Here is a 21,149-nt window from a genome sequence, read left to right as displayed (position 1 = left end):
TGCACTTGGCTGGGCCTAGAGGGCAGAGAATGGCTGCCCAGTCCTCTGGAGGAATTCCATTTCAAAACACGGAGGTCAAGCAGGTGAGGAAACCAAGGAGCCAGGCGGCAGAGTTACCTCTTACAAACAGTAATAGTGGAGGATCCACACTCCTGGGGAGGCAATGCCATTTCACCTGGACTAGACCAGCAGTGGAGATGGATGAAGAGAAAAAACAAGTAGGAGCCCCACTGCTGAGGTACTCGGGGTGAGGGAGGCCGGGGTGGTGCAGGGAGGGAGAGGAGGGAGAGCAGAGAGAATAATAGGAACACTGGGTCCCTTGCTCTTCTATAAGGTCCATTCTTCTTGCTTAGGCAGTGTCATCAATATGTTGAAGCCAAAATCCTTGTATCATCCTTAACTTATCCATCACACCCAGTATTAACTAAGGAAAAAAGAAAAAGACTGGCATGGAGGAAATGGCATTTATTTGGAGATCAAAGAATTGCAATTCAGGAATATTGAGTCAGGGGTGCCCATAAGTGTCCCATAAGACAAATGCAGGGGAGATTTCATATAAGGGATTTGCCCAGGAGTTGTTTTCAGAGGTAGTTTGTTGGCCAGACAGAAATCCTAAATTGCAAGCCCTGTGTGATTGGTTAGTTAATTAGGGCGCTCCCAGCTGAGAGATGTTGAAGGCTGGCAGGACACTGACTTCGTTGTTTATCCAAGTCTCTTGAAGCCTTCTGTGGCTTAACCCTTAGCAGGTGTGAATACAATCCTCTCACAATCTTCCTACCTCACTTTAGAAGGTCTTGGCCACAATGACTTAATTTTCTTTCATGCAGACTGCCATGCTGTCAATTGGCCCTGGGCTCCAGCTCATTTGTCACCCAGCGAAGCATCTGCCCTCTGACTGGGATTCAATGCCCTGGTCCAGTCCTGCCAGTCAGCAAAGCAGACTTCCAGAACAGCTACCTTACCTGCTTTAGCAGAAGTTGGCTCCAGTCCCTCACAAGTTATCATCTGTAAAGCATTGCCAGCAGCAGCTGATAAAAATCTTTGCCATCTGCAGCCCATTTCTGCTTCACTCCTGCTGTCTCTGCAGACCAGCTTTCAGATAAACGTGCAGCATTAGCACTGGACGCTTGCCTTGCTCTCTCTGCTGCCCAGGGAAGGAGCTGGCTTGGGCAGGAGTTCACTTCCTGGGCCAGCCAACTGAGGCAGGAGTGTCCAGGAGGGTGCTGTATGTGGGGTGTATGTGGGAGCTCATCATTGGGAGCAAATGCTGTCTACTTCCCCTGTGATATGATAGAAGATGGCACTAAAGATGCCCCCCTGATGTTCTTTTAGTCTCTTCCTGCTCACACTTCCACAAAAGATCCCTAGATAGGAAGCCTCAGCCCTGCTCTTTTATTCCTGGTTGTGTGGCTTTGAGCATGTCCTCATTGCTCTGAACTTGCGTTTCCCCATCTATGAGGTCACTACTAGCTGAGACTCACTTCAACTGAAGCAGGGGAACACCTCCCTGGGGGAACACCTCCCTGGGGGAACACCTCCCTGGGGGAATTCCCATCAGGGGTGTGCAGAGCTTTTTATAGTATCAAGCTGCTCATTTTTGGGAGGCTCTGGGTCAGAGGGGAGGAAATGACCAGCTCCCGAGAGGTTGGAGCCATTCATTTTACTCTTGTCTTAAGACAGGTCCTCACATTTGGATAGTTTTCACTCAACTCAAACTCATGTATAAATTCATCCCTGGAAACCAGAGGGCCAACATAATCAAAATCATTAAGTTATTAATCTGTAAACATTATGAAGCATTTTCAGGTATTTAACAGCTGAAATAATTGCCTATATTTAAGTTACTTTGGAATGGTAACTAAATTTTAATTGCTTTAAGATATCTTAGAGTCTTTTTTATTAGCAATTACACAAGCAGTTGATTATAACTATTCATAAGTGTAAAGCTCTACAGCTCAAATTAATCTCTTGTAGCCAAAAAGAAAAAAAAATCTGCGTCTTTTACTAATGACAGGGGAACATTTAGGATTTAGAAAATACCAGACCTTATTGTAAACATTATTTTAAAAGAAAAAAAATAATACAATATTTTGTAAATTTTAAAGAAAATTTGTAAATGAGGACTTCCGAGACTTCAAATTCCTAAATAAAAGACATCTACTGATCTGACTTGCTTACAGGCATTGCTGCTGATTTGGGGGACATGTCCTCCCTGGTAGGACAGATCCCAAGTCAGAGCATCACTGAGTGTCTTGTGTTTGTTTCGTGGAGGATGCTGTATCATTTTTTTTCCTCCCATGTATCAGAATGACAGCTCATCCCTTGCATGGCAATAGAATGGAACTGCAAGGTGATTTTGCTGACATTTTACTCAGCAGACAAGGAAGGAACAAATTGCCTTTTCCCAGGAGTCTGTCAAAACTAGAAACACCTCATACCATGAGCCATAAAGCTTTGCCTTTGTTTTCGAAAGCCAGAACTTCCTTGCACCAGGTATTTATTTCACAGGCAGAATTCACAACAACACCTTTTACCTGATCTACTCGGTGTAGGAAACATGCACACAAAATATTCTGTTCAGAGAATTATCACATATGGAATTCGTGAATTTATAGTTTGTCAATATTCACATTTGTTTTAAAGATACAGCATACAATGAGAGTAAGTATGTCTTAATTTATGGTAATTCAGAAGGCAATCAGATTCTTACTGGGTGTTGGCTTGTTCTGACTGTTCTTACTATCCTGCAGCTGAGCCCTGATCTCGGGCAGTAGCATTGTCTCCTTATCTACCGGCTGATCTGGAATCCCAGCTCCACCTTTACAATCAGCATGACCTTGGGAAGCTATTTAATTTGTCTTGTCTCAGTGCCCTTAACCATAAAATGGGAATAAAGGGACCTGTGCCTCACAGGGTAAGGTGTGAGGGTAAAATTAGTTCACAGGTCCACTTGTAGCAATGCCTGGCACACAGAAAGGTTCATTAAACATTGGCTATAATTATTCCATACAGGTAATCATCTGAGGTACTCTCAATCTAATTAAAAACATAGGCAGCTGAGGATGAATTCAGCAGAGTTCTTTAAAGTGTCATCCATGAATACTTAAAAAATTATCCGACATCTGCTCTGTTTTGAATGTCCCCACCAAAATTCAGGTGGAAGTTTAATCCCCATTGAGAAATACTGAGGGTGAGACCAGGTAGGAGCCTTAAGTGGTGATTAGCCTCGTTGACTGGATAATGTATTAGTGGATTAATGGAATAATGTGTTATCTCCAGAGTGGGTCTGTTTTAAAAGCCAGTTTGTCTCTGTCCCTCTGTTGATAACCTCTTCAATGTCATGACCCAATGAGGTCTTACAAGATGCCAAGAAGATATTGGCATGATGCTCTTGGACTTCTCAGCCTTCAGAACAGTGAGCCAATAAACTTCTATTCTTTATACATTACCCAGTCTCAGGTATTCTGTTACAGCAATAGAAAACAGACAAAGACAATATGTATCCAAAAATGTCAAGAATGCCTTTATGCTGTCTGAACTGATGTATTTTACTCCTTTTGTCAACTGATCAAGAGATTTATTCTGATATTTGTCTATCTTTCATTATTTTGCTATTTTTGTCTCTTGAATGTTCTGCTTCATGATTGCTTGTCTTACTCTCCATAAGGTTAAGTGTAAGTGAAAATATTTTGATTAAAGCCCAGGCAGATCAAGGATGAAGTTAAAAAGAATGAAGAGATGCTTGTGGGAAATACTGACGAACACACAGAAGTAATTTAAATTATCTTATTATCCTTTTGCCTCCTGAGTACTTAGATAATGTCTACAACCAGAAGTAACATTCCAATCTGAATTTAACTGGTATTATAATACGTCCTTAAAGATATAGGCATGTTTCTTTTCCTCATGCTTCCAGACTATGAAGTTCTCACTAAATGCCCTCAAGGGCTATAGTAAACAGGAAGAAAACCGAGAGGAGCTGTTGGTTTGGCTTGACTCTGGGGGAAGGAACCCTTTGAAGCCAGAATTAGACAGACAGTCAGTGTAGATAGGTAAATCAAGTCAGGTCAGTTCTCGAAGGCCAATTTTGAAGGAGTCTGTGAAGTTGGAGACTGTCCCCTGAGGGATCTTATCAAGAACCTCCCCCTGGGGGCTGGGGATGTGGCTCAAGGGGTCTGCGCTCGCCTGGCATGCGTGCGGCGCGGGTTCCATCCTCAGCACCACATTAAAAACAAAGATGTTGTGTCCATCAAAAACTAAGAAAAATAAATATTAAAAAAATTCTCTCTCTCTCTCTTTCTCAACCTACCCCTGCTTCAACCTGTTGCCAAGGTAACCTGTCCCAGGAATTTCCCCTCCCTACAGGGACCTATAAGGTTGTTAATGTGTCCTTGGCGGCACCATCCTGCCCTCCCCCCTTCAGCCCACCTGTCTCCCACCTTTTGGCCATCCCACCAAGCAGTCCTGGGCCTAGTCCACAGGAAGGAGAAAGATAAGGGGGGGAAAGCAGGAGAACAAAGGAAGCCTAGGACATATTAAAAGGGCAGAACACCTCACTTCTCGGGACACCATGATACCAGCTATGACCCCCTTCTCCCTCACAGGAGAAGTCTATGTTACCCCTTTTTAAATAAACCCTGCTTCATACGCTTGCCTCAGCGTGCTTCTCTAATGTTCAAACTTCAACATGTGGGGAAGCAGTCACGGATAACCGGCAGTATCACCTGCACCTGCACCCCTTCACCAACCATCCTGCTTTAATGCAGTTTGGGGTTTTCAGTGTGCACCTCTAGGTGGGCCTCTCACACATTCAGTTTGGGGACCATCGGGGGCAGGCTACTCTGGAGACAATCATTATTCAGGAGGGGAGGCTTGTTCTTGGAAGTGGGAAGAGGCCATGTGAGAGAAGGTGGAGAAGCATAGGGAGGCCTCTCCAGGCTGTGGGGGGCATTCTCCCCATCTCACCAGACAAAGCAAAACACAGAGAACTGAAAGGACACGGGACCAGGGAGGGTCTGGCACCTGGACCCCTTCCCTTGTCTGGAAAGGGAAGTACCAAGCCCTTAAATACTGTGATTCTGCTTCTGTTTGACACATCTAAGTTGCCAGCATCAGTACTCTTGCTTTTGGGGGACACTGGTAAGTAAAATACAGGGTCACTGAACACAGCACTGTGATGTTCCAACCTTGAAAAACAAAGCCATGGCTGGGGAGATGAACTACTACATTTGCCAAATCAAAACCCTCCCTTCCTCCTCTGCTATGGCCTATGCAGGCTCTGCCCTTCTTGTTTCTGTGCCTCCTGTCTGGGCCTCTCTCTCAGTCCTGTCCCCACTGCTGTAGGATGACCCTTTATTACAAATCTGGTCATCACTCCTTCTTCCCCCTGACACCAACTCCTTGGTTTCCACAGAGCCCTGGCTCTTTCTTCTCTTCTTCTTTCTTCTTCCTTCAAACAGGGACCTTGCGATGTTTCCCAAGGCCACCTCAAACCCCCAGAATAAAGTAATCCTCTTGCCTGAGCCTTCTGAGTAGCTGCAACTGGAGGCACCCTTCAGTGTTCCCAGCTGGAGACCCAATCTCTTAGGAGGTGGTCAAGAGATAAGGGTGACTGACATGCACAGAAGGATGAGTCGGGGAACCCCCAGCTCTCTGCCCTGTAAGATGAGGGGTGCTGATGATGTCATCCACCAGGTTGGGGGACAGTTTCTGGGGGATGGGTCCCAGGTAGAGCTGCTAGGGAAGACAGCAGGGAGTGACTGCAGCAGGTTCTATTCTTCTGAACCTGGCAGTCCACACAAATGGAAGCTGTAACAGCTCAACTGCTTGGGAGGGGAGGGGGCCTCATTCATGGGAAGAATCCAAGTCATTCTCAGTTGGAAGACTGATGCAAGTGGAGGATAGCCAGGATATGGAGGAGGCAGGCAGTGAGGATGAGCTTGGGTTTTCATTTAAATCTGACGTGACTGAGGGCCCCTTGCATGGAAGTGTCCAGCAGGCAAGAGAGTGAATCTGGCCTGGAGTCATAATTGTGGAGAGATAAGGACGGATACAGTGGAAGTGGAGAGAATTTGCCCAAGGGAGGGTGTGCTCAGTAAGGAGAGCAGAGAGTTTGGATTAAGATCCAGAATCAAGAGGGAGAAGCTGCCTATATAGAAATGATCAAGAAGAGAGTGATCAGAGAATTCGGTCGACAGCAGGTGGATAAATGTAGAAATCCAGCCTCGTGGTGAAAGGGTTCACTCACTAGTCTCAATGCACCCAACAAACAACGAGTTACTGAGGACCCAGAAGAGTCAAACCACATGACAGAGCTGAGGAACACACAGCACATATGGGTATACCTATGCCAATGTGGAAGTTGCCAGAAGCAAAATGGAGTCGTTCTTGTCAAACCCGGACAACAAAGGAATAATAAATAAGGCTTGGAGGCTGTGAAGGGGACAGGGGGCATCCAATGCATGCATGCTTTATGGCAAGAACCCTTCGCAAACGACTGCCAGAGTCACAACCTTCCACAAACAATGCTTCTACAAGGACATCTGACCAAGAAGTACCACTGATGCCACCTTGCTATCGATCTCTGTAACCAGGGATTATTGTGTCAAAATGTCTATGTAATCCTCCTCATTTGATCATTAAAAACTTCCTCTTGCAATCTGCTTAAATATATGTAATTTACTGTGGTAGATACATTCCCACTGCAGTGTTCTGCTGTTCCCAAATAAGTATTATTATATTTTGGAGACTCTCTGGTTGTTATCTTAGGTGGATACCACCAAGATGTGGGACTTCCAAAAACTCACCACAGACTAAAAAGTCAATCTCAACCAAAACCAAAGACCTGACCTCAGGTATCTTATAAATAGGTTACCTGACTAGAGAGCAATTAATTTGGCTACAAATAACAAAAAGATAGCCAAGAAAACCTTCTATATTCTTGAAAATTTTAAAAGATGCTACATAACTCAAGGATTGGAAAATAAATCACAATGGAAATCAGAGTATCCTTGGAACTGAATATAAAAATTATTAGACATCAAAAGCTGGAATATGCAGTTGAAGAGAAATGTAAAGTCCTACATGTATACATGAGAAAAGAAGAATGACTGAATTTAGTAGCAGAGCATATAACGCAAAAAGTGAAAAAAAAGAAAAAGGAATTTGGAAGGAAGGAATAAATGGAAATGAAAGCAGAAATGAATGAAATGGCAAACAAAGTAACAACAGACAGAATCTAAAGTTTGTTCTTCAGGACAAAAAGATCCTGATGAAAGACAAGTTCTGGCAAGGATGATTGCCAAAAGAAAGAAAAGGAATAAATTGAAATCATTAGAAATTAAAGAGACATAACTATAGGTATCCTATATGGATTTTTTTCATACAAATGGATTTGAATGAACAATCTTTCTAGAAAAATAAAAGGTAGCAAAATGGTCTCAAGAAGAAAAAGGAAACCCCTATAATCCATCAAATCCACACTTAACTATCCACTGACTACAAGAAGTGACCACATCCAGAAGGTTCACAGGTTTTACCAAGCACTCAATTCAACAAATGAATAGAATGTTATGCAGATTCTGCTTATGGAGGGAGAAAGAGGGCAGTGCTCCCAAGCTCATCCTTTAAGTCTAGTGTAAACTAAAAAGATGGCAAACTAGACAAGCCCCAGAAGAAAAAGCAAAATTTTGATTAATACAACTTACAAATAGTGATAGAAATCCTTCATAAAATATCAGCAAAGCAGATTTTTTCTTATCCCATAAAGGCAAGAAAAGTTCTGCATTAGAAATCCATCCGTGGAATTCACATATATTAATAGAATTAGTTATACACATGTGTGTGAATGTGTACATTCTTACACACATATGTGCACCTATGCTTGCCTCAACAGATGCAGCACTGGCTGAAATTGAGAACTCTTTCCTGGTAAACTCTTAGAAGACTGGATATAAAATCTTAAAAGACTGGGATTTCCTTCACCTGGCAAATAATACATAGGACCAGAAATTTTCAACAAACATTATTCTTAATTATTAAACCATGTTCTGCAAAATCAGGACCGAGACAAGGATGCTGATGGCTCAACTTGCGCCCAGCATTGTCCTACCTAGTGCAGAAAGGAAGGGAAAATGGTGAGGGATTAATCATCAAGGTAAAGATTGGAAAGGGGGAAGCAAGACTCTCATTATTTCTCGTGTAATCCTTTAAATACAAAATCCCAACCCTTTTCAGGCAAACTGTGGGAGCAAATAGGGTTAGAAGTAAATGGATACTAGGCCAATGATCAAAAGTAAATGGGTTTCTATCATAAAAAATATAATAAGGAAGTGTAATTTTTAAAAAACGCACATTTCCAATAGCCACAGAACTGTATGGTATCTATGAATGACTCAACAAAAGATAGAACTGTATACCAAAACTCATAATGTTTTTATTGGAAAACATAATAGAAGACTAAATGAATGGAAAGATACATGGAAAATTATCACTCTCCTAAATTTTATCATTGCAAAAAGTACATTGCAGTTATAAACAGTGTGTGTGTGTGTGTGTGTGTGTGTGAGAGAGAGAGAGAGAGAGAGAGAGAGAGAGAGAGAGAGAAAGAGAGAGAGAGAAATAGAAGAGGAAAGGAAAAGAGAAGATAGGGCAAAAAGGAAAAAGAATAGTCAAGACAAGTCTGAAGAACAAAATGAAGGCTTATCTTATCAAATACAGCACTAATAAAGAAACCATATTATTTGTTTGTTTATCTTTTTTTGGTACCAGGGATTGAACCCAGGGCATTTAACCTCTGAACCACATCCCCATCCATTTTTATTTATTTATTTTTTATTTTGAGACAGGGTCTCACTAAGTTGCTTAAGGCCTTGCTAAATTGATGAGGTTGGCCTTGAATTGCAATCCTCCTGCTTCAGCCTCCTTGTCACTGGGATTACAGGCACGCAACACTGATCACAGCAAGAAACCGTCCTTAATAGGACATGGTGAAGATAGAAAGCCAAGCCATAGACCAGTGAATAAAAAGAGAGATTCAGAAATCGACATCTTCAAATATAGAAATGCAGATTGGTGCTGCAATTATTAATGATTATTTATATGCAAATGATGAACTAAAATTAGATCCTCATGTCTACCATACACAGAATTAAACCCCAGGGATACTATTGAGCCAAAAATGAAAAAGCAATGTTTTAAAACTTATAGAAAAAAATCCAGAGGATATTTTTATGGCCTTAGGATGAAAAATATTAAAACATCATAAATGAAATGAATTTGCCTTTATTAAAACTGAAAATTTCTCAGTGACAAATGACATCCAAAATAACATTGAGTGATGAGAAAATTTTTGACAAAAGACAATCATGTAGATTAAAAAAAAAAAAAAGTGTGGTGACACACATCTATAATCCCAGCCACTCAGGAGGCTGAGGCAGGAGGACAAAAGTTTGAGGTCAGCCTCAGCAACTAAGTGAAACCCTGTCCTAAAATAAAATTGAACTAATTAATTTAAAAGGTCTGGAATGCAGCTCAGTGGTAGAGCACCTGCCTAGTATGTACAAAGGCCCTGCATTCAATCCCCAGTTCTGAGAGAGAGAGAGAGAGAGAGAGAGAGAAGGAAGGAAGGAAGGAAGGAAGGAAGGAAGGAAGGAAGGAAGGAAGGAAGGAAGGAAGAACAAATAACCCTAAAGGAAAAGAGGCAATTCACAGATGAGAAGCACAAGCAGCCATTGATTATGTGAAAAATCTGACTTCAAGAAGCACATGCACCTCCTTCCAGTGGCTGGTGAGAAGGTAAGTCAGCAAGTTGCAGTGCTGGGTGATAGGAAAAGTCTTGCAGAAGCTCATCTTACAACCTGATAAGTACACACACCAGATGAAATTGAGTACATGTGCACATGCCACTGAGTGCATGTAACTATTCAGTCCAGTGTTGTTAACACTAGTGAAAAGTCGGAAACTATCTATCCACTAGCATTAGATAGATAGACAAGTTGTGGAACATTCCTATACTGTAAAACTACACAGAAGTTACAAAGACAGAATCAAAGTGACTCACATCTATATGAGTAAATATCAGAAAAGTGATGCAGGTGAAAATAGACATTTTCTTATGGGATATTTTGTATCAACTTTCATGTAAAACTTTAGTGAAAAAATGTGCTGTTGTGCAGGGAAAAGGTAAATACACTTCTATTCTTTATAAATTACCCATTCTCAGGAATTTTGGTACAGCAACAGAAAACTGACTAACACAGATAGTAGGACTGGATAAATCTGAGAGGAATATTATCTTACTTTAAAATATTATCATACTTTAAAAAATAATTTAATTACTTATAATTACTTAAAATATTATCATACTTAAAAAATATTTTAAAATTGTCAATGGACCTTTATTTTATTTGTTTATAGGCGATAACTGAGAATCAAACCCAGGGCCCCACATATGCTAGGCAAGTGCTCTGCCACTGAGCCACAACCCCAGCCCCTATTCTCATACTTTTTTGTATGTTGAACTTGCTAATAACTTCATAAGAGGGCAGTGGTCACTCTCAGATGTGTCAAGAGGTGCACGGGACAAGGAGCTGGTAAGAAATGACTCCTTTACTGTCCACTGTTTGGCTACTGTTCTTCAGGTTCCTCAGTCTCCTACCAAGTGGATCACTTTGGTGGTGAAGGAGGCCCCAAACCTGGCATTAAAGACAGAAGTCCAGGTCAACTACTAGTTTTGAGACTGCAGTTCAGTCCCTGCACATTCTGAGGCCTCCATTTTCTTATCCCTAGACTTCAAGTAACCAAGTCCACCTCACTGATCTCTCTGAGGCTGGAGAAAACAGCATGATGCATTTTAAAAGGCTGTTCACAGAGGACGGCAGCTCACAGAGAAGCCAAGCAGAGGGCTACGCAAAATCACAGTGAGATATTTTGCCTCCCCTAAGAAGTTTCTTCCACATTATATTCTGTCCCTGTGCCAAATGCTCTGCATGAGACGCCTCTCATTTGGGCCATCTCCCCTGTGGCCCTGGTATATCAAGCCACTCAAAATAATTTTATTCAGCTCTTCCATTATTATATTATTCCTTCTTCAAGTTCCTGTAACCAGTTGCCTATTGATTTCTGAATCACATCAAATACCCTAAACGAATCTCTGAACTCATGCATTATTCCATCTCTGTCTTTCCTGTCTTTGATTTTATACTTTCCTTCTTCACCCACTCATCTGTCACAAAAACTTTTAACAGCTTTATTGAGGTATAATTGGCATACAATAAATTGCACATATTTTGAGCACACACAGATGCATTTTGACACAGTAGTTATTTTCTGTTTTCATTTTTCCCTTCCACCAATTTTATACATATTCTTTCTGATTTTATTTTATTCCAATTTTATACATTCTTGAACATTTTCTCATACTGCATATTTGCCTCTCCTTTTCCTTTCTCTCATTCTGATACCAATTTAGAACCCTGAAAATAACTACGTGCTTTAAAAATAACCTCTAATCTCCAGGTGTGGGCTCTATGCTATCTTCTCCAGTTTGCGTCAATCATGAGCATTTTTCTCTAGCCTTGTATTTGCTTCCCATGTGAGGCAATGGAACCCCTCTGGGAGACCCTTAACTTCCTTTTTGGACACTAGATCAATTGGGACCTGTGTGAGAGAGAAATGAGAGTCTGTTAATATTTATGCTGGGACAGTCCTGGGCCCACCACTGTGTTGCTAAACCTGGATAGATGAAGCTCTCTCCCATGTCCCTGAAACTGAGACTGTGCTAACATTGCAGAGATCCTGCAGCCTGAAGGAAGAGGCTCTTTGCAGTTGGTAATCTGAATGTGCCAAAGACTGTGGGTCTGTATGTTGGGCCACAGAGGGTATTCCACCTGTGTGGCCCAGCTGTCTGAGTCCTAGAGAGTCCCAGGAAGCTGCCCTGAATCCTGCTATAAGTGGCTCCAGAATTTCTACTTGGGAAGACTTCAGGGCAGAAATCTAGGTAGGTGTGCAGGGGTTGGAGTTGGGGTCTGAAGGGGATACTGTATACTGAAACTGTGTTTGCAGAACATATCACATTAGATCTTTTTTTTTTTTTTTTTTAAAGAGAGAGTGAGAGAGGGGGAGAGAGAGAGAGAGAATTTTAATATTTATTTTTTAGTTATTGGCGGACACAACATCTTTGTTTGTATGTGGTGCTGAGGATCGAACCCGGGCCGCACACATGCCAGGCGAGCACGCTACCGCTTGAGCCACATCCCCAGCCCTCACATTAGATCTTAAAACTATTTTCTGTCATTTCAAATAATGAGTGCTTCTTATGGAGATTATGAGGGTCTTTAGCATCCATCTTTTCGATAAATTACCCCTTGGCACCATATAAGTGTTTTGTATCTGGCCAAACACCTCTCAGTCTTTGCTCTTCAAAATTAGGGCACACTCTTGACACACAATACATCTTCCAGTGACTTCCTAGAAAGGTTCCAAGAGCTGAGTTGTAACTTGGGTTCATTTTTCTTTCTTTGGCTCTTATAAACAATATGTCTATCAGGAATTTCTAGAATATTCTAGAAAGGACTGGTTGTTATACCCTTCACTAATGTCCAATGTAATCCTGAGTACCAATTTAATAGGTCTTTTGTAGGATTATAGGTGGGGTATGTGTGTTTGTGGAAAAATATCCCTATTAGCATTATCACTGTTTCTAGAGCTGCATGTGTCTTACATCATTCAGCAATAGAAACCCAAGTATTTCTCCACATCTTCCCACTTCCTATATTTCTTATAGCTAATGCACACACCACCTATGCAAACCTCAAATTTTACTCTTCTCCCCACTCAACAAAGTAACAACTCACACAAAGAAGAGAGGGCAGCAATGAAAATATTTATAATTCAATATTTTCATTTCCTATCACCCAACCTAGGCACAGAAGAGGTGCTCAAAAATTTTTACTGAATGAATGAATTAAAAACTCTTGCTCAAAAAAAAAAATTCTTACTGATTTCTAAAACAGAGTCACTGCTGTCATCCCCCATGCTGTAAGCTATGTTAGCCAAAAAAAAAAAAAAAAAGATTCTTTTCTGCCTTCACTGATCTTATAGTTTATGAAGGCACAGATGTCAATAAAAAGTCATGCAGCTGGGAGCAGATGTGCACACCTGTAATCCCAGTGGCAGGATTGTGAGTTCAAAGCCAGCCTCGGCAAAAGCGAGGCACTAAGCAATTCAGCAAGACCCCATCTCTAAATAAAATACAAAACAGGCTGGGAATGTGGCTCAGTGGTTGAGTGTCCCTGAGATCAATCTGTGGTACCTTCCCCCCCCCAAAAAAAGCCATGTAAATACATAATTATAATTTGTGATCACTCTCATGTGACTGAAGATAAGTATAGGAGTTAGGGGAACTTGGAGTACAACTGACATCTGAAGTGGGGCAGTTGGAGATTGAGTCCTAAACCTGTGGATCTGATACCATCACCAGGTAGTGAATTAGATGATACCCAACTGATCTTCCCTGGAGAATTTCCTGGTGTGTGGGGAAACAACCACCACACATCTGGTGTCAGAAGTCTTATGTTGAGTGATCTGTTACAGTAGGAAAATGCTTTAGTTTTTCTTATCCTTCTTGCATTTCTTAGAACCTAGAAATGCAAAAAGGAGAGGAGTCCAAGGCTTGACCGTCAGAGTGTTCTGGAGAGATCCTGGAGGTAGCATAGTTCAGGGAAATGATCTGATCAGGTGGTGACCTTGGTGGAGTCCATTGTGTTGGGATGGAGGAGCCAGGTTTCAGAGTCAGGGTTAAGAGCATAAGATGCCAGGACCCTTTGTGGACCATCTCTCTGGAGTGTTATATTTTCCATGGAAAGAGAAGGAGACTTAGAGATATCCCTCCCTCCCCACAGGGAAAAAAGTGGTGCCGGTGAGGGCGCGTAACCACAGAAAACACGCTGATCCTGAGCAGTAAGCAGGCCCCTCCTGCACTGGTCCAGTGCTTCACCAACTGTGTGAGGAGGTGTGCTTGCACCTGAAGCTCACCCACAAGCCCTACAGGGGGCTGGAAACATCACAAGACAGTCCAGTCAGGCTGTCCACACCTGGTCAGCCTTTAAGGCTCTACTCACTACTCTTTCTTGGAGTTGAAGAGGATATGATTGCTGTGTACGTCACTAAAAATATTTTATCTCAGCATTTGAAGATCTTGAACCTAGTTTTCACTCAGCAGGCACAGACAAGTCACAGACCTCCTTGGTGAACTGTCTTCTCTTATGACTGTTTTAGAAGTTGGGTGACTATACAGATGCCACATGGGTTTGTGGGTGTGGATGTCACACCAAACTCAGTATCTCCACCACACAGGGGAAAGTGAATGCCAGTAGAATCAGAGGGTGGGAGGAAGAAACCAGGGACAGAGACGCCATTCAGAGACATGGTAGGCACCCTCTCTTATACCAAGGAGGCTGCCTTCCAGGCTGGGTAATGCTCAATGGTCAGGAGAGCCAAATATTTTTGGATGCTCCCTTACATGGGGCCTGTGGTAGCTAGTGTAAGTCAGCAGGAATTTGACACTTTCTCATCTCTGACCACATCCCACCTGGCCAGAAGGACCCATTCACCCCCAAGGGGTGAATTTTTTAAACTGTGTAAAGATGCAGCAAATCTGTCTTATGTAGCTGCCCATTTATGAATATGGAAAGTTCATTTCTAGGAGTGTTATGTGTGTGCACTTATACATGCATGTGTGTGAATGTATGTGCATGGGTGTGTTTGCATTGTGTGACATGTACGAGTATACATGTGCACATGTGTACCTTGTGTGGTGTGTGTGTGCATTTGCCGGTTCATACTACCAATAAATGCTGCAAGTTTTATCACAAAATGTGGACCATTCATTTATTAGCAAAATCATTTTTATTTCGTTAGCATGGTTAAGAACTTACTCAAGATTAAATGATGAGTTTATTTTTCAGGTCTCTAGTAGGTTTTTTTTAGGGAATTGTTTTGCCTCTTTTTTAACTTAATTAGGGACTAAGATAAAACATTTTTAAGATAAGAAAGTACATGAACTTAATAACTGATTGATTTCTTGGAAAACTTTTATCTCCTAGTTCATTGATAAGGTTTCTTTGGGTAATTTGGTTTAGTGTGGCTCAATAAATTAAATCAGGTACATGAAAAAAGAAGAAACAGATATTTCCCTTTGTTGTGAATTAGACTTGTATCACTATAATAAAACCATAATGACCTTCTTGAATATAGCAAAGAATTAAAGTTGGGACAGGCACAATATTGGCATACGAGAGGCATGTTCCACCAGCTAATTCTGATTTTTGTGACTTTTAAAAAATCTGTTCATACAGATCAGAAAATTTGTCTGCATTGTGTTAAGTTTGACTTGGCAAAATGACCATTAAAATACCAATTAAAAAAAAATCTTATAATGTTTTTTGTCACCTTATCTTACAAAAGCCTAGACTCCTTCTGGAAAGGGGCTCTGGGTACTTTCTCCTTCAGTAGCAGTTCCCCACCATTGTCAAGGGCTTTGGGAAAGCAGATGCTGGAATCCTAAGTTTTAGAAGCTATTTTCTGATTATTCATGATAAGATGCCCACACCCAGGACCTTTCCTAAGGGAGCAGAGCCATGGGTCTTGGAGGGCTCCCCAAAGGAGACACCCAGACTTGCCCTAGGTCCCAAGAGGAGCTGCCTGACCTCCCTCCATACAAGGGGTACCTGGAAAACAGAACAAGCGTCCCATCCCCTCAGCTCTACCAATGTGAGAATCCCTGCATGGCTGGCATGGTGGAGTCCCATGTGCCCTCATGCCCTTTTCTGAGTGAGGGTGAAGGTGGAGCAGAAAACCTCATCATGCCTGAGATATTGTTAATATGGTAAGAGACCATCACTACCCTCCAGAGGGGTTTGTGTGTCCCCAGCAGTTCTCTGCTAAAGATTCAGAGAGTCCAGGAGGAGTGTTGAGTAGAAAGCACAGAAAAGAGACATAGGAATGTTAGGGCCTCCAAGCTACCAAAACAAATTAAAAAACAATCTGAAGGATGAATGAAACAACATCTGCATCATATTCTGAATTCCCAATATATTCTTCATCACTTTGATTTCTGCTTCCCCCCAACCCCAGCCTTTATGGATTGTGGCTGTACAACATTTCAGGTTTCAGAAGGTAGGGAGGGAAGTAGGAAGGGGGTTTGGCCTAACAGTGGGTAGTTAGACAAATCTCATTAAGTCAGCACCAGTTAATTCAAACACTACTGAAATCAAAGTGCTTTGACTCCCAAGCCAATTATAAGGGATTTTCCCAGCATAAAATGAATCCTTCAGATGCCAAGGATGGATAATCTATAATTTAATATGGAAATTTAGACATAGAGTGTTACTAACCAGATAAATAGAGCTCAAATGAGACTATGGAAAAGATCAATGAACCTGCTCTAATTGCTGACCAAAAAAGAGAGAGCAAGGGACAATAATGAAGAGAACATTTCCTGTAGCCTTTTCTTTTGCTAAGTGTCAAGAACATTTTGCAAATGTTATATAAGCAGGGGCTCCCATGGAACTCTGTATATAGAATTATATACCCCCATCCCAGAGTGACTCCATTTCCTACTACCTATGCTTGTTCTGGTACCTAAGAGTTTTAATGCCAGTGAAGCAACACTGGGTCCATGCAGAAGACCTCTTTACTGCAGGGAATGTCATCAATCACAACATGGTTCGAATCGCTTTTCAAGAATAATGTTAAATTCAAAGTGACCACCATCACAAGGCACTAAGCAACTCAGTAAGACCCTGTCTCTAAATAAAATGCAAAATAGGGCTGAGGATGTGGCTCATTGGTTGAGTGTCACTGAGTTCAATCTCTGGTATCCAAAAAAAAAAAAGGGTGACCACAACACCAATTACAAGGAAACTAGTTAAGATGGCATTTAGATCTATCTGACCCTTAGGGCTTCTATGATTATGAGAAGGAAGAACGAAATCCTATTTGATCTAAAGCCTATTTAAATGGAGTATAAAGCTTCAGTTAGCAATTAAGGATCACACCTGTGCTTTAGTGCTTTGATGTGTCCATATACCTCACAGAAGAGATCTAAGAAAGACATGAGACACATAGAAAGCTCCAGTGTAATTAAGTAGCTAGAGACATCCATGGGTGCACACTGTGGCCAGAGAAGAAAGCTGCAATAATCTAAGGGCTCAAAGCAGAGGTACAAGGGCTCACTGAACAAATGAAGAAGATACAGAAAGTTGAGAAGGGAGCTGCCAAAACTCAATATCACAGTGACAGCAGAGCAAAAAGGCAACGATCACTGCAGAAAATATAGCAAGGGAGAGAGGTTTTAGAAATACAGCCAAATGAGGTAGAAAAGGAAGATTTTTTTAAAAACTAGAGAAAAAAATGATAGTTATGAAAGACAGATAAAAGTGGTCCAAGAAATGCACTTTTGTCCTGAAACAGGACAAAAAGATTCAGATATAAAGTTATAGAAATTTTTTCTCAAATAAAGTAAGATGCAAATTCATAGGTTGTAAGAAGACACTGGGTATCATGGGAAAATTGGTAGAGATTGATAAGTATCAAGACATACCAAAAAAGACATATCATAATGAATCTAATAAACTTGATAATTAAAAAATACTACTGAAATCTGTACCAAAAGAAAAATGTTGCCCTGTATCAGACAGGATGGGCTAGGTTATATTGCAGTAACAAACATTCCTCCAAATTCAGTGGGTTAAAACAATAAAGGTTTATTTCTCATTCATGCTACACAACCAGTGTGAGTAAGTTGCAGGAGGCTTTACTCCTTATGGTATCTCTGATAGGATAGTAGTTGGAGGAAAAAGAGCTCTGGAGAATCTCATGCCACAATTAAAATCTCTAGTTTGGAAATGATATATATAAGTGTTATTCTCATGGCCTTCAGCAATCAGAAGAGGACTAGATAGAATAATCGTACCATGCAAGGATAAGCTAAAGAGCCAGAAATAGTTTCAAATGGCATTAATGACTACAACATACATAAAAGGAAAAAAGAATTAAACCAACTTAAAAATTTTCCCTAAATAAATACCCATTGCAAAAGAGAATAGCATTTCATCTACAAAACTTGGTGGGGTGGAAATATTCCTCAAGAATTCTATACTGGGGGGAAAATTATGTGGGTTCTGAGGCCTTCAGCTTTGGACTTGCATTGAACCACACTACCAGCATCCCAGCATCTCAGCTTACAGATGGCCTCTTGTGGGATTTTTTAGTCTCCTTAATCATGTAAGTCAATTCCCCTAATAAATCCCTCTGAATTACATATAACTACCTATATTCTATTGGTTCTGTCTCTTTGGAGAACCTTAATACAGAAAAGAAGATGTAATATTGCCTCAGTGCATATCACATGATTCTCTGCATAGAAAATTCAAAAGAACATACAAAAAAAAGCTACTAGAACTAATAAGTGAGTTTAGCAAGACTTGCAGGATACAAGCCAGAAAGAAACATCAAATTTTTATATGCTAGCAGTTAATAAAAGATGATTTTAAAATACCATTAAAATTGCATCAATAAATGTGAAATACTTTAAGCATAAATATTATAGAATAGACTAAAATCTATATACTGAAAACTTTACAACACGGATGTTAAAAAAAATAAGACTAAATAAATGGAGAGCTACATCATCCATGAATATGTCAATTCTCTTCAAAGTGATGTATGGATTTCAAATAAAAAATCTCAGCAGGATTTCTGTAGAAATTGACAAGCTGATTCTAAAATTTATATGGAAATGCAAGGACTTAGGATAGTCAAAGCATTTTTAGATAATAATAAAGTTAGAGGACAGAAACAAACTATAGACAGGCATTCATTTCCAACAGGCCTCTTGATTTCACATGAAACTCAGACCCCATTCCCCTATATAAGCCTTCAGTTAGGGGGCTTGAGCAGGCTGCCCCTTCTTCTAATTCCTAAGCTGCAATTTCTAGGCAAAATCGGCCTCCTACCTCAGTCATAAATCCTGCCTCCTTTGAGTCTCATGTCACCAGTTCCAGTATTCAATAAGATATTGGAATACTCTTTCTTTTGCCTTCAAACCCTTACCATTTTTCCCGGGCAATTTGAACATCCACCAGGAAGAGACACTGAATAGGCTAGACTAGCCAACTAGGCTTACCATCTTGTCATGATCTTCTTGAGTATTCTTCACTTTATTCCATTTTGTCAGTACTATACCAAATGCTTTTCTCATCCAGGTACTAAAGTAGTGAATAAGGGTAAGTTTGCAAGTCACCAGCTCACCACAGGCCTGAGTCTGCATTCTTACAGATGGTATTATTTTTCCAACACCGTCACTACTTTTCAAGCTATAGTCACCTTCTCAGGGGCTGGAGGTTGATGAAGATGTGTCCTGGGTCCCACAGAGTAAGCAAGGTACCAAGGAGAACTCCACGGCTTTTATGGAATTAGCCAAACATAACCATAGCTGAAGAGTGGGAGGTGACTTACAGGTTTAACTGCATCCTACATGGCTACAGTTTGGTAAGTTTGCCTCCAACAGTCAGCATATTAAAGGCTCAGTCCCAAAGGGGTGCTATTTGGAAGCAATAGAGCCTTTAGGATATAGGGAGGTCCCTAGGTCATTGGAAGTGTGCCCTCCAAGAGGATGTGAGAGCCCAGTCCTTTCCACTTTTTCTTTTGCTCCCTGGTTTCCTATGAAGTGAGTGGTTTTGCTCTGCCATGAGTTCTCACCATGATGTGCTGCCCTGCCACAGGCCCAGGGCAAAAGGAGCTACTCAATCATGGACTGGAACCTCCCAAACTAAGCCAAAATAAAACTTTCTCTTATAAGTTGATTATCTCAGGGATTCTGTTATAGTGACATCAAGTTATTAACACACACAAGTGGCCTAGAGAGTAGAAAGATTCCCTTGGGGATTTATTAGCTCTTCCAGGAAATGGGTAGTTGCATCATAATTACCTATTATTTTGTTATATATTTTTTTAAATATGAAAATAAAAGTTACCCAGTTGCCTAGGTAACTTGGGAGTTGCCAGAAGGAGATCTGAGCAATGACTGCTTTTGTCCCTTTAAGAAGGGCTCTGAAGGGCTGAGCAGGTCCCATATGTAGTGATTGTATGTAATCTGGGACAGTAAGAAAAAGCCTAGAACCATAAGAGAGGGCGTCCTGCACTGTTTTGCTTCTGGCTGCCCCTAACCCTGCTGAATTATCAATCTTGTGATAATAATCAATAAAATCTATGCAATTTTATATTTTATCTTGTGGGATGCTGGGACCCAGAGCTTGGGCACTTCCATCTCAAACAAGGCAGGTTTGCAGAACCAGGCCGACTCTTACCACATTATTAGGTGCATCCTTTGCACATCTTTGCTTGTTTGCCACCTACTCACCACCCATGGAAAACTAATCACAGGTGTCAAATTCTAGAGGGCCACACGTCCCTTCCTTCTTTCCAGATTTGATGTGGCTTTTCTTGAAGCCTCCATTTTCCTACATACTGTGTTTCCTGTACACATTCTAGAGTTCTCTATTTACTATAAATATAATCCTACCACTAACCAAGGGTTCCTTTGAACATGCCATGTCTGTTGTTAAAAAAAAAAAAAAAGTTTTAGCACAATTGCATTCAATGTAAAGATTGGGCTCATTGTTCATATGTGTTTTTAAACAGCCAATTTTGGTTTTCAGAAATTTAAAAAAATGCTTGCAACAAAAATAAATAAACAGAATAATATGAACAAATTTTCCATGTCATTTTTCTTAAGTTCAGATATTTAACAAGAAAACAGATTGCCATGAGAGATTATTCGATTCTTCTCCAAATGCCCTTTAAATAGCAAAAAAAAAAAAAAAACCACCCATGTGTTTTCTGATGATGTTATAGCAAAAATGTCAGAAAAGCAATAGAATACATCACATCGCCATTTGTAAAAAGGACAAAAAAAAAAAAGAAAAAGAAAAACTCTCTTAAATATCCACATCCCACTTTGCATATGTCAGTGGCAGGAAAATGGAAAGGTAAACATGGAAAACACTATCCAGAAAGCAACATCTTCCAAATGAACATCTATGATCCTTAAAATGTTCCCCTGAAAGACATTGCCTCTGGCATTGAAT

At 40.8% G+C, this 21,149-nt stretch overlaps 1 protein-coding gene across 3 annotated transcripts in view; it reads right to left on the bottom strand.

The window, feature by feature from the left end:
• Positions 1-21,149, bottom strand: part of Entrep2 (endosomal transmembrane epsin interactor 2) — a 400,899-nt gene that overhangs the window by 45,644 nt on the left and 334,106 nt on the right. The window lies entirely within an intron of this gene.

Source organism: Callospermophilus lateralis, chromosome 3 (genome assembly GCF_048772815.1).
Source record: "Callospermophilus lateralis isolate mCalLat2 chromosome 3, mCalLat2.hap1, whole genome shotgun sequence".
Lineage (NCBI taxonomy): Eukaryota > Metazoa > Chordata > Mammalia > Rodentia > Sciuridae > Callospermophilus > Callospermophilus lateralis.
This window is presented reverse-complemented; position numbering and strand designations above follow the sequence as displayed.